This window comes from Aquarana catesbeiana, linkage group LG03, assembly GCF_042186555.1.
Source record: "Aquarana catesbeiana isolate 2022-GZ linkage group LG03, ASM4218655v1, whole genome shotgun sequence".
Classification (NCBI taxonomy): Eukaryota; Metazoa; Chordata; class Amphibia; order Anura; family Ranidae; genus Aquarana; species Aquarana catesbeiana.
Genome location: NC_133326.1, coordinates 80,942,005 through 80,955,517, shown reverse-complemented (window position 1 = coordinate 80,955,517; position 13,513 = coordinate 80,942,005). Strand labels below are relative to the sequence as shown.

The following is a 13,513-nucleotide window of genomic DNA, read 5'->3' as shown; positions in this document are numbered from 1 at the left end:
GACAGTGCTCAAGACCACAACTAACATGCACTGTTTGTTCCAAACAAAAGGAAATGAGGGGAAAAAGGAGAGGTTCTGGACCTCACAGAGGACGTTACAAGGAGACAGGAAAACACAGTAAAAAAACGATTTTATGAAAAATAGATTAGAGGACCATTAAGTAGTGGATCTGCATGGCTCTCCATATTTGTTATTTTTGTTTTCTTTCTAAATAATTAGAAACAAATTTGGTTTTCCTTTCTTTTTTTTTTTCTTTTTTTTACTCTTTTGGCAGATAACTTCTGAACAGAGATCACAGCTTTATTTTCTATGATGAAGAGTTAATATTTGAGGTTCCTCTGCCTGTGTGTTGTGTGTCTGATCCGATGGTGTTTAGTGTTTCAACATGCTGCTCTCCTCTAATGCAACCCAAAACAATACAAACCTGAACAGCGAGTTTTTGTCTTTTAGGACGTTCAGAATGACACAGACAATATGAGAGCAGAGCCGGGATTTATCTCATGAGGTAAGCCATCTAGACTATTGTATGCTGACATTGCTTAGCTTTTCCTTCTTAAATCTATACCATTAGCTTGGTCTGGGCATGAATTGCATGACAGGCGTTGGAGATCCTACTGCCCCCATCACATCATAATTAGCTTTTTTTAAATGTAACTGCAGTTGAAATGTTTAAAGGTGTATTTTTGTAGTCTTATTTGAGCTGTTACTAAACATATGTAAGTAGTTTGGCTTGAAATATAGCAGCTGTAGAACTCCAGGGTTCCTCTTGAGGATGCTCAGGTTCCTTGAACCCAACTACATTGATCACCATTGAAAGGGGTGACAATATTCTACTTACTACCAAAGTAAAGGGTCACGTTATGTTGACACCACAATTTTACTGTCTGTGTTTCTTTTCTGTTATTATCATTCATTTCATTTGACATCATTCATATAAATGTATTTCACGATTATTACAAAAAAATTAAAAATAATAAGTTGGTTGTATAAAGGAGGATGTTAAAAAATAACTTGCCCTGGGTATCAAACACTCTAGCTATGCCAATTTGCTCTTTATTGTAAAACCTTATGCAACTTATTGATCACGCATTGATCACACTGCTATGCCTTGAGCTGTATTTATAGTCATTTTTAGCAAGGGTTCCTTGCCGAGACCGGAAAATTATTTTAAGGGTTCCTGGGACATAAAGGTTTCAGAAAGGCTGAATTAAAGGATTACAAAAGATCTTGGCATCCTGTACTTCAGAACTTGTAAAGCTGAGGAGGCTTTAAATACTTTTGGCTCACCTGGATTACATTCTTTTCATGTAGGTCATTTTGATTGTTTTACTTAAAGTATAACTAAAGGCAACACATTTTATATAGTTTTGGATAGAGTGGAAAAGGATTAGAACCCCTGCCAGATTTTTATTGAGATTCACCCTCTCTATTTGTTCTAATGACTGTTATCAGAGTGAAAGTGAAAAAAATCCCAAATTTTGGTTGTCACCAGAACATGAATAGAGAGAAATCCTCCAGTAGTAACACAAGTTCTGGTCACAACAAGGGATTTCCTCTTGATTCCGGTTTTGGCTATAGGATAGGAAGGATAAATCTCCCCAAATGGGACACAGAGGGCAACAAAAAAAAGGCAGGGGTTATAACCCCCCCTACTTTAAGAGGGACCTATCATAAGAGGAACATCCGTGCTGCCAGTCTAGACTTTAGAAATTCTGGTTCCTTGTTGGGCTTCAAATATAGAAATAAGGATTTCTGACTTATAACCGCAGGCACACTGAGCGTTTGCCCAGCTCTTCTGAATACTGTTCTCCTGGCAGAAGAAACTCAGCATTCAAAACTCCATTGAAGATATGTTTTTTAAATATGTTTAGTTGTGTTTAGATGTATTTATGTGCATTAAGTGTTTGGACGTTCATTCATTTCATTGACCAAAATAATCATTTATCCTGGCTGTTGAAATGAATGAAGGCTTCAGTCAGGGGCCTAACTAGAAATAGCAGGGCCCCATAGCAAAATGTTGTATGGGGCCCCCCTGCAAACAGCCCCCCCCCCCACAGCTGCCCTAGTGTCAATGCAGCGTGACCTGTGCCACATACAGCGTGGCCTGTGCCCAATGCAGCGTGACCTGTGCCCAATGCAGCGTGACCTGTGCCCATTACAGCCTGGTCTGCCTGTGCCCCATACAGCCCCAACTATGCAGAGGAAGAGGCAAGCCACCCGAATCAGCAGAGAGCGGGATTGCCCGCTGTAATAGCTTTCATTTGAATTTCCTGTCTTCCCGGGGCTCATCATCACATAGCCCCACCTCTTGGCCCGACGCCTTTGATGACGTCACATGTCCCGCATTGGATCGGCGTTCTGTCTATCAAAGGCACCGGGCCAAAAGGTGGAGCTATGTGACGTGAACCCCAGGAACACTGGAAGTTCTAATGAAAGCTCTTACATCGGGCAATTCAGCTCTCTGCTGATACGGACAGCTCGCCTCTTCCTTTCCTCTCTCTTCCCCTGGCTGGGAGACTGTGCCGGCGGTACTCTTATCTTCACTGGGCCCCACTCGGCTGCGGGCCCCATAGCGCCCGCATGGGTCGCTATGGTGGTAGTTACGCCCCTGGCTTCAGTGCTAAATGCTCCCAGCGTTTAGGATCTTTTACATGTGTTTAGGCTTGTCCAGCGTTTTTTCCTGCCCAATTCAGATTTCTACCCCTAAATGCTCCTGCCTCTAAACACCTGTAAACACCTATGTGTGAGTTAACACCTAGGCTAACACAGGCAGAAAAAAAAAAAAAAGTTAAACCCCTTTAACATACCTCCCAACATTTTGAGATGGGAATGAGGGACACCTACTAGCAAACATATGTAGGCATAGGACACGCCCCCTGCCACACCCCCTTAAAGGAGAATTAACCAAAAACAAAAGGTTAATTACATCCACAAGGGCTTTTTTTTACCACTAGTATGCCTTTATATTGGCTTTTAAAATTTAAAAATGCAGCAATTTAGAATTTAAATAAAAGATTTAGCACAGGGAAACACTTTTTGAAAGATAAAAAGTGCATTTTATATACATCTATATAGATCAGACTAAAATGAGGGACAAATGAGGAGGAATGGGGGACAGAGGGACATTGCTCCAAATCAGGGACAGTCCCTCGAAATCAGGGACCGTTGGGAGCTATGCCCTTTAAAAAGGGTGTTTTTTTTAAGCTGCAGTGTGCACGAGGCCTAACCTGCAACCTGCATATTCAATTACTCATTAAATTACTGCGTCAGAGGACCTTATTGATAGACAGACAAATGACAACTTCAGAAATGGCAGCACAGATATTTTATTGACATTGCAAGTCTCTTCTGCAATAAAGAGCCTACCTGCTTGCAAATTTTGAAAGCAAGACCTTAATTCTACTTTAAGATATTGATATTTTTGTCTAATTACCCGATTATAGAGATAATGGGGCTGATTTACTAAAGAAGAGGCATTTAAAGTGGATGTAAACCCGAAAATATATATATATATTTTTATATATATACATCATACTGTAGAGTATAAGATTTCCTATCATTTGAGCCCAGTCTTGCCACACAGAGTTAATCCATCTCTGAGCAATCCTCTTTTATTGTTCAGCGAGAGAAATCTTGACAAACTGACAAAAACTTTGTCAAATCCTCCCCCCTTGCTGTGAGTGACAGCCTAAGACACAGGCATGATTTCTTAATTCCCTCCCCTACTCTTTTCTTCAGCAGTTCTGCAAGGATTGGCTGTTCCACACTTCACCATGATTTGGCATGCTGAAGTCATGTGGTTACTTTCCTGTCTTTTCACTGGATGTTAGAGATCATAGCAGAAGTTCAGTGTTAGAAATACACAGGAGAAAATACATATTGACAAGGGGAGTGTAGAGGTGGGCGGGGAGTCTACTGACATCACGACTCCACCCACCGAGCTCCAGACAACAGACCCGCCCACAGAATATGCCGTTTTTTGGGTCTAATAACACACAGAGGGGAGACATTTGACAGGTAAAGATACATGCAGGAGGAATGTATATCCTTATAGATAACCCCTATGGCAGTAGTTTAGAAAGGATGACATTGGGTTTACATCCACTTTAAGTTTACTTATTTATTTATTACAGGTATTTATATAGCGACAACAATTTATGCAGCACCTAACATAACTGTCTATTGTACATTGACTTCAGTCCCTGCCCTCAAGGAGCTTACAATGTTAAGTCCCCAACTCACATTCATACATACACATACTAGGGGAAATTTAGACAGGAGCCAATTGACCTACCAGCATGTCTTTGGAGTGTGGGAGGAAAATGGAGTACCCGGAGGAAACCCTGCAGGTACAGGGAGAACATGCAAACTCAAGGTAGATAGTGCCATGGTTGGGATTCAAATCGATGGCTTTAGTTCTGCCAGACAGAAGTGCTAACCACTTAGCCACGGTGAAAAGTGTATGTTCACTCGAGAACATAAATGATAGTAAATAGGGTGTCAATGTGTTCAAATACCCAATCACATGTAAGGGGAAAAAAACAGGCTTGTGTTTGAAGTGAATACAGCTTCATATCATGTACTCAGTGAACAGTGATTATGCAAAGTGAATAGTCTCTGTCCCTTTAGTAAATCAAGCCATTTGAAAGGTTTAAATGATAACAAATGATAAGTAAAGTATGTATGCGGGGCCCAGCTGTCTAAAAAAACACTGAGAGCAGATGACAAGGTTCTTATTAGTGGTGGATTTTTTATTTTTTTCCTGTTATTTGACCTACAGAGTATAGAGATAACCTTGGAGCAGTGCTTTATGGGTTCAATGTAATTCACTGCATTGTATGTTGCATAAAAGAAAATGGTTTTCTCATTGGTTAATTCCTAACAATTGTGTATGGCTGTAAAATGAATTAAAATCAGGTTATAGACTAGTCAAAAATAAATGACTATTTAAAGCTTACAAATAGTTCTAAACAAGGATAGGGATATTGTCTATTCACCAAACATTATATGAAGCAGGTATGAGGGCCGGTATAGGCTAAAAGTAGCTCATCTGCATCCTTGAGATAGTATGATGGTTTCATACAACTTTATTACATTTACAAACCCCTAAAGTTGAACTTCCCCCATCATTTTAAATGTTTCCTAAATCAGTTAGAGCCCTTTCACACTGGGGCGGTTTGCAGGCGCTATTGCGCTAATAATAGCGCCTGCAAACCGACCCGAAAGTGCCGATACTTTCATTCCAGTGTGAAAGCCCCGAGGGCTTTCACACTGGAGCGATGCGCTGGCAGGACGGTAAAAAAAGTCCTGCCAGCAGCATCTTCGGAACGGTGAAGGAGTCAATGGGACGGCGCAGCTATACCGCCGGCAAAGCACCTCTGCAGAGGCGCTTTGCGGTGGTATTTAACCCTTTCTCGGCCGCTAGCGGGGGGTAAAACCGCCCCGCTAGTGGCCGCATACCGACGGTAAAACGCCACTAATAATAGCGGCGTTTTACCGCCGACGCCGCCCCTGCCCCAGTGTGAAAGGGCTCTAAGTGAAAGTACTGTAACCCCTCCTGCCCTCTACGGCCAATTAATCTACCATCATAAAGCAGAACTAAACCCATTAATTTAACAGTTCCAAAAAACAGTTATATTCTTGGCATGCCGAGAATGTGCAGTAACTGTTACATTTGCTTGTGCTCTCAACCAAACTGTCAAACCATCGTAAAGCCGGTATCATAACTGATCACTTGAGTAGCACCATGACAGTTGCAGATCAAACAAAGGCCAAAAGGGCACCTTCCTTGGCTGAAAAGGGTAGGAGGGTTTAGTTCCACTTTAAGCCTCTGCTTGATCTGTACTTGTCATCGTGCTGCACATATTATCAGTTATCACCCCAGCCATTTGAGTCAGTGGAAAGCAAATGAAACTGTGACAGTTAGACCCCTTTCACACTGGAGCGCTTTGCAGGCGCTACAGCGCTAAAAATAGTGCCTGCAAAGCGCCCTAAAAGAGCCGCTCCTCACACTCCAGTGTCACACAGGAGCGGTGCGCTGGCAGGACGGTAAAAAAAAGTCCTGCTAGCAGCATCTTTGGAGCGGTGAAGGAGCGGTGTGCCCATTGAAATGAATGGGGCAGCGCAGCTATACTGCCGTCAAAGCGCTGCTGCTGCAGCACTTTGTGGTGGTTTGAACCCTTTTAAACGGCGGTAAAGCGGCGCTAAAAATAGCGCCGTTTTACCCCTGGCACCCGCACCGCCCAGGTGTGAAAGGGGCCTTAGCATTCATGGCATGCGTTGATTGGGACTGTTTTGGGAGACATTTAAATTGATGGGTTTAGTATGGCTTTAAATTTAATGCATGACTTAAATGATTACTGTTACAGTTACCAGCGTACTTATGTTTGCCCTCAACCAAACTGTTAAACCATCAAATGGCTGGTGTCATTAGTGATTACATGTGCAGCGCCATGGCAACTCCAGATCAAACACAGTGTACGATAGTAGCTCCCTTGGCTGTAAAGGATAGAAGGGTTTAGTTCCACTTTAAAAAATATGGAAACCCAACATTTCATATTTCTGATATGTGCCTGCTGGGCCATGTACTTCTATAAAAAATTATCCTGTTCTCTTTGTATTTCTTCCTTTCTGTGAAATCCCTGGCGTTCCTACCAGTCCCTCTGCTTTCCTATTAAAAACTGACCACACTAAGCATGAGAGCACAGCATGGTCAGTTCTTTAGCTGTGCTGGGAACTCAGCCTGCTCTTCTCCAATGATCAGACTTGAGCTGACATGACCCCTTCCCCCAGCAATTCACTGGGACATTCAGTGTGCTTCTGTTTCTCCTCCCCTAACCCTCTGAGCTCCTTATGCAGCTGAGAACAGAGATTATGTGATCACTTATAAAAAGGGGGAAAAAGTATTTATAATGTTTTTTACACAAATGTTTTGCCTTTCATTTCTATTTTACATTGAATGTTTGTTGTTTTTTTTTTTTTTTTTACAAGGTGAGGGTTTACATATATTTTAAAGTAAAGTTGCTCTTGCGGAGTAAAGTAACAGGTTCACGATAATCCCACTCCTCAAAGCTTCTTATATTATATAATATATTTGGGACACACACTAGTTACTCCCCTTTGTTGCACGTGTCAGATATGGCGCTTGGCAGTTGGCTACTTATCTACCCAGTGCTGTCACATGAGGGGATACAGACCGTTATCATCTCTGCGTAAGACCCCTTTCACACTGGTACCACTTCGCGCTAGCGGTAAAATGCTGCTAGTTTTAGCAGTGCTTTACTGTCGTTTTAGCGGCGCCTTTCGGCCGCTAGCGGGGAGCTTTTAACAGGTTAAAGGGTTAAATGCGCCCAAAAAGCACAGCTACCGAAGCGCTTTGGCAGCGGTGCCCATTGATTTCAATGCACAGGGGCGGTGGAGGAGTTGTGTATACACCGCTCCTAAACTGCTCCAAAGATGCTGCTTGCAGGACTTTTTCTAATGTCCTGCAAGCGCACCACTCCAGTGTGAAAGCACTTGGGCTTTCACACTGGGACTGCTTTCCTAGGTGTTGCATACAAATGATGGTATCAACAAAAAGTGTAAAAATTCTAAAGCTCTCAAAAACATTAATTAAAGTGGAACTAAACCCAGCAATTTGACGGCTTCAAAAAAACAGTTACATTCTTGGTATGCCGAGAATGCTGTCACATTTGCTTGTGCTTTCAACCAAACTGTCAAACCAACAAATGACTGGAGTCATAACTAATCACATGTGCAGCATTATGGCAGTTGCAGATCAAACAGAGGCCACGATTGGCAGCCACCTTGATTGAAAAGGATAAATTGATCCTGATCAGTCAACCTATGCCTTGTAATTGGTATTTTACTATCACAAAATGTTTAAAATTACAAATACTGTATATATATAGAGTATATATATATATATATATATATATATATATATATATATATATATATATATATACAGTGGGGACGGAAAGTATTCAGACCCCCTTAAATTTTTCACTCTTTGTTATATTGCAGCCATTTGCTAAAATCATTTAAGTTCTTTTTTTTCCCTCATTAATGTACATACAGCACCCCATATTGACAGAAAAACACAGAATTGTTGACATTTTTGCAGATTTATTAAAAAAGAAAAACTGAAATATCACATGGTCCTAAGTATTCAGACCCTTTGCTGTGACACTCATTTAACTCAGGTGCTGTCCATTTCTTCTGATCATCCTTGAGATGGTTATACACCTTCATTTGAGTCCAGCTGTGTTTAATTATACTGATTGGACTTGATTAGGAAAGTCACACACCTGTCTATATAAGACCTTACAGCTCACAGTGCATGTCAGAGCAAATGAGGATCATAAGGTCAAAGGAACTGCCTGAAGAGCTCAGAGACAGAATTGTGGCAAGGCACAGATCTGGCCAAGGTTACAAAAAAAATTCTGCTGCACTTAAGGTTCCTAAGAGCACAGTGGCCTCCATAATCCTTAAATTGAAGACGTTTGGGACGACCAGAACCCTTCCTAGAGCTGGCCATCCAGCCAAACAGCTATCAGGGGAAAAGAGCCTTGGTGAGAGAGGTAAAGAAGAACCCAAAGATCACTGTGGCTGAGCTCCAGAGATGCAGTCGGGAGATGGGAAAAAGGTTGTAAAAAGTCAACCATCGCTGCAGCCCTCCACCAGTCGGGGCTTTATGGCAGAGTGGCCCGACGGAAGCCGCTCCTCAGTGCAAGACACATGAAAGCCCGCATGGAGTTTGCTAAAAAACACCTAAGGGACTCCAAGATGGTGAGAAATAAGATTCTCTGGTCTGATGAGACCAAGATAGAACTTTTTGGCCTTAATTATAAGCGGTATGTGTGGAGAAAAACAGGCACTGCTCATCACCTGTCCAATACAATCTCAACAGTGAAGCATGAAGGTGGCAGCATCATGCTGTGGGGGTGTTTTTCAGCTGCAGGGACAGGACGACTGGTTGCAATCGAGGGAAAGATGAATGCGGCCAAGTGCAGGGATATCCTGGACGAAAACCTTCTCCAGAGTGCTCAGGACCTCAGACTGGGCCGAAGGTTTACCTTCCAACAAGACAATGACCCTAAGCACACAGCTAAAATAACGAAGGAGTGGCTTCACAACAACTCCGTGACTGTTCTTGAATGGTCTAGCCAGAGCCCTGACTTAAACCCAATCTCTGGAGAGACCTAAAAATGGCTGTCCACCAACGTTTACCATTCAACCTGACAGAACTGCAGAGGATCTGCAAGGAGGAATGGCAGATGATCCCCAAATCCAGGTGTGAAAAACTTGTTACATCTTTCCCAAAAAGACTGAGCAAAGGGTCTGAATACTTAGGACCATGTGATATTTCAGTTTTTCTTTTTTAATAAATCTGCAAAAATGTCAACAATTCTGTGTTTTTCTGTCAATATGGGGTGCTGTGTGTACAGTAATGAGGAAAAAAAATAAACTTAAATGATTTTAGCAAATGGCTGCAATATAACAAAGAGTGAGAAATTTAGGGGGTCTGAATACTTTCCGTCCCCACTGTATATATATATATATATATATATATATATATATATATATATATATATATATGTGTGTATATATATATATATATATATATATATATATATAGCACTGTCCCCATAGGGATTGCTGTGTGTTGACTTCATAGGCCTCTCTCTTGTTACCTGCAGCTGGGTGCCAAGGGTTTCCACTTTCTTGCTAGGGGTTTCCACTTGTCCCACCCTTATGCCGCGTACACACGATCGGACTTTATGACATACTTGGTCCGGTGTACCGGATTTCGTCAGACAATTTGATCATGTGTGGGCTCCAGCGGACTTTGTTTTCTCAAAAGTATGACGGACTTAGATTTGAAACATGTTTCAAATCTATCCGACGGACTTGAGTCTGGTCGAAAAGTCCGCTCGTCTGTATGCTAGTCTGACGGACAAAAACCGACGCTAGGGCAGCTATTGGCTAGTGGCTATGAACTTCCTTGTTTTAGTCCGGTCGTATGTCATCACGTACGAATCCGTCGGACTTTGGTTGATCGTGTGTAGGCAAGTCCGTTCATTCGGAAAGTCCGTCGTAAAGTCCATCGAAAAGTCTGCCGGGCAAAGTATGCCATAAAGTCCGGTCATGTGTACGCGGCATTACTCCCGCTTGCTCTCCACGCAATGATCAGTCCAAGGTGTTTGGGTTTTTTGTATTCTATTTTGGAACTTGGATGGGAGAAGGGATTAGTGGGATACTCCAACTGGAACTATTCACAATGGATAAGGACAACTCTCATTTGACCTCACCGGAATACTTGAGGAAGCAGTCCTAATGCTTTAACTATACAGCCACATGTATGGAGGAATGAAGTCTTCTTGCTTTCACTAGCAGCAGACTTGATGCACTACATTATCTTCAGGACACTCTCTAGCATCCCCTTTACTGACACCCGTTCACTGACTCTTCTAGCTGAAGGGGGCAACCCTCAATCGACAGGCCCCAAAGACACAAATCTGTACTCACAGTAGGCAGAATCTGGTGTCTCCCTTCCAGTCAGCTCTTCAGGACCTCTGGGTTCAGCTTCTCTCTCTCAAGGCCCTTGGGTCGACCACCCAAGGCCGAACGACCACCTCCGCGGAGGACTCTGTTCCCCGGCTCAACTCACTCTGAGCACAAGTACCCTGGGCTTTTATACAATATCCCAACATGCAACGCAGCACTTTTCCTCTGCCAATTGCCAGGACTGTAACAAAGCCTGTGCACTCACTTGTCAGGTCCCCTCCCACTGTCCAATATGCCTCCCTATTGGACCAGTGAGGGACAGTTAAACAAGCTGAGCTGCCCCTAAGCACAATGAGCAGACCTAACCAATAGATCCTGCTCCCTGGTAGGCAGAGAAAGTTTTACCTGACCATCTTCCTGGTAAGCAGAAAGACCAAAAACTATACTCTCTTCTAGCACCTACCTAGGAGGGTGCTACATATATATATATATATATATATATATATATATATTTATATTTATATTTAATATACTGCACATACTGGCATTCTGTACACTCTTACTTCAAATGCTTTCGCTATGGAGAGGTTGAATGCATACAGGAAGGTAAGCCGTGTATAGGTTGTTAGAGCAGAAAATAATCTATTCATCCACACTACACTACAAAGTAAGTCTTGTAGAGTTTGCTCTTGTATGAAGTGATTGTGTGCTCCACTGCCCAATTTTCCCTTTTAGATGCTACATAAACCATTTTAATTAATACTATGTCACCAAAAGAGATCGAAATAGCCAATTGAATTGTGCCAAGATAGAGTCTTTTGATGAAAACATATCTTTATTGATTGCAGAAGAAGAAAATCATTCTTAAAATGAAATCCTGAGAAAAATCATATCCCTGAGAGAAAATTTCTGAGTGGCAGGCTAAGATTAACATCATAAAATTGAATTTGTGCTGCAAAGCTTTGATGTAATCAGCAGCTGGGAGATGGTATTGCCCTTGCCGTGCTCTCTTTGATTGTGGTGAATTATTGTGCGGAATGAAATAAATGTTTCTTGTGTCATTCCTTCTAGAAACACAAAGCCAAGGGCTACAAGACAGTTGTTTTTATAAAACATAAAATTGGTTGTCTTGCATTTATCATTTCAGATCATTGTACTTTTCTCTAAACTCTTGTAATGTCATGATTATGAGTTGAATACAATTTACTTTCCACAGTCTCAAATGGGCTTAAAGAAAGAATATACACTTAGAGTAAGTACTATAGACACTGAAAGGGTGCTTCACCACTAAACAGCATTTGAAGGCGTTGGATGTTGAAGAATTTCTCTTTTCAAAAGAAATTCTATATAGGAATTCCATCTGTGGATGTCTAGTAGAATATAACAGCCATTTTTCAGTTGCATGAGGTCCAGACTACTTATTTTTACCTATTGGTATTTCTGACATGAAAAAGACATACATCTTTTAGGGCCAGTTCATACCTAAATCGTACAGGAATGTATTCTGTGTTCCTGTGCATTTCCTGCATGTTCCCATGTGGTGCGATTTTGCAGCTGCAAATATTACCAGAATGCAATAAAAGTAGTGCGTGCATTGCTTAAAAAAAACGCACCACACCAAATTACATGGTACTGCGGTACCATTCAGTTTGGCGCCTGAAAATGCACTGCATTTTTGGTTTGCATTTGGGGTGCTATTAACAATGTATCGGCACCTGCAAGAGATCACAAAGGCAGTGGATTTTGAGCATGGTGCAGGAAACACTCACCATATTCTGGTGTGAAATGCCCTCCCCAAACTGTTCCCACAAAGTTAGGAGCATGAAATTGTCCAAAATGTCTTGGTATGCTGACGCCTTAAGAGTTCCCGTCACTAGAACTAAGGGGCCAAGCCCAAGGTTCTGTTCTTGGACCTCTCCTTTTCTCAATCTACACCTCCTCCTTGGGTCAGTTGATTGCCTCCCGTGGCTTTCAATATCATCTCTATGCTGATGACACCCAAATCTATCTCTCCACCCCTTAGCTCACTCCATCAGTCTCCTCTCCTCACCCCTTTCCTGCCCAGGCCATTTTTCAGCTTTCAGAGGTGTTGCACTTTGAATGACAATTGTGTGGTCATATAACACTGTACCCAAATGATTTTTTAATAATTTTCTTCACACAAACAGAGCTTTCTTTTGGTGGTATTTAATCACTGCTGGTTTTTTTATTTTTTACAAAAAAAAAAAGACCAAAATTTTGGCACTGGTGGGCACGGATAGGTGGCACTGATGGGCAGCACGGATGGGAACTAATGGGCAGCACTGATGGGAATTGATGGGCAGCACTGAAGAGCAGGCACTGATGGGCACTAAAAGGCAGCACTGACTGGCACCAGTAATGGGCACTGTATTGTGTCACTGATGGGCACTGATTTGTGTCACTGATGGGCACTCATGGGCATTGATTGGTGGCACTTCTGGGGCTTTACTATAATCAGGGCACTGACGATCAGTGCCCTGATTACATGCCCTGTTCTCCCCTGCGAGGAGATGCCCTTAATCAGCTCTCCTCGCCGCACACTCTGTCAGTGTGAGGCGATGAGAACCGATTACCGGCACTTACTGTATTTACATGGGAACTATCCTTTCGGCCCCACATCCAGTCGCTGTCCAAAGCTTGCCGCTTCAACCTCCACAACATCTCCAAAATACGCACCTTCCTAACCAACAACACCACAAAGCTTCTAATCTATTCCCTGGTCATCTCTCATCTCAACTACTGCAACTCCCCCCACATTGACTTACCTTTAAATAGGCTATGCCCCTTTCTGTCCATCATGAATGCTGCTGCCAGGAGTATCCACCTTACAAACCACTCAGCGTCTGCTACCCCTCTTTGCTAATCCCTCCATTGGCTGAAACTCAACCAAAGAATGAAATTCAAGATACTAACCATAACTTACAAAGCCATCTATAACTTACCCCTGGCTACATCACCTACCTAGTCTCAAAATACCAAGCAA

At 42.3% G+C, this 13,513-nt stretch overlaps 1 protein-coding gene across 4 annotated transcripts in view; it reads left to right on the top strand.

The window, feature by feature from the left end:
* The first annotated feature begins 382 nt into the window (after positions 1 to 382).
* Positions 383 to 13,513, top strand: part of WDR72 (WD repeat domain 72) — a 501,920-nt gene continuing 488,789 nt past the window's right edge. For 2 of the 4 annotated variants that reach the window (XM_073618749.1, XM_073618746.1), the window contains exon 1: positions 417 to 505. The gene's annotated coding sequence lies outside the window, so the exon portion shown is untranslated. Of the gene's footprint in view, positions 506 to 13,513 lie in introns of all 4 variants that reach the window. The other 2 variants (XM_073618748.1, XM_073618747.1) reach the window with 2 other exon arrangements.